We start from the raw sequence: 1,339 nt of genomic DNA on the forward strand, positions 1-1,339 counted from the left end.
GAGAGAGAGAGAGAGAGAGAGAGAGGGAGAGAGAGAGAAATGGCGGCATTAAGAAAGATGGATAATTGTAATAGAAAACGTGAATCTACACTGACTCCAAAAGACAAAGATAAAAAGAAAAACCCAAAGAACTGATCCTAGATTTATACAAGAATCGATATTGTGACAAATAAGGAAAAAGGTTTTCTGTACTGGGATTTGGCTTTTCACACATGCGACACCGACTCTACGTTTTAGGTGGTGATGTGGAATTTACTTTGCACGTGTATTCAGCCATTGTAGAGTAAAGATAATTCACGATTTGTCAGCCTTTTAGGTCATGTGGTTGCCTTGGAAATGGCAGCCATTTTAAATTGTTGTAAAACAAATTAGACCAAATTCAAATGCTATCTTCTCCAAAGAAAAAAATGGGTTGAATTGTCTATGGCACATTTTATGAGTATCAAGATTGGAATTAAACCTAAAGTTTAATTGAGCTGTTTTGTATGAAGTAGATTACTTTTGTTCTCAAATTATAGTTTGGAGTATAGATAAAACACATTGTTTTTAACACTCTAAAGACACAGTACAAGTGCTTTCTCCAAAAATATACAATACAATATTGAACATGTCAGTAACTTTTGTTTTTCTCGTCAAAAGGTATCTTTTTGCGAAATTAAAAAGTTATGTGGAGTGCAGAAATTATGAAGTCGATATAAAAGTTTTTTAAAATCACATTTCGGGAAAAGAACAATTTTGCAAAAAAGACTTGATGAGACTGAAATCATCATAATAATGATATTTTTTTGGTGGCACGGGGTTATGTTTGGGGAGGGGGCATGCACTCTACTTTGAGAGACATCAGATAAATGTGTAGATCTAGAAGTCTTCCTAATAATGCTGACACCAAAATAACAATATAGAGAGCTTGGTTTTGTTCTCATTGCGGTGAACATCTTTTTTAGGTATTTTAAATGAGGCTTAATTAATTATGTTTTAACACAGACTGCAACCGAGGTCTTCACATAAACACTAAGTTTTCTTGTTGTTCACACCGGCATACTTTTATTAATTTTGTTTTGGGGTTTTTTTTCGGTGGGGATGTGGGGGGGGGGGGGTTCTGTAACTCTAAAACAATTATTTTAAAAAATGTTGTGAGGCCGATCGATAACGTCTTTGCCAAAATACCACCTGTCCCAAGAGAAAGAGCCACCACCCACGTTTTGTTTGTTGGGTCAGCTATGTGAAGTAAAAGAACGTGTAACACGGGCAAATCTTCTGCTATATGAAGATTTTTTTTGGTGCGGAATAAATCCTCTGTCACGAGCGACAGTACTCCTCCTTCACTTTCCTTTCCCTT

Source organism: Aplysia californica, unplaced genomic scaffold, assembly GCF_000002075.1.
Source record: "Aplysia californica isolate F4 #8 unplaced genomic scaffold, AplCal3.0 scaffold00033, whole genome shotgun sequence".
Classification (NCBI taxonomy): Eukaryota; Metazoa; Mollusca; class Gastropoda; order Aplysiida; family Aplysiidae; genus Aplysia; species Aplysia californica.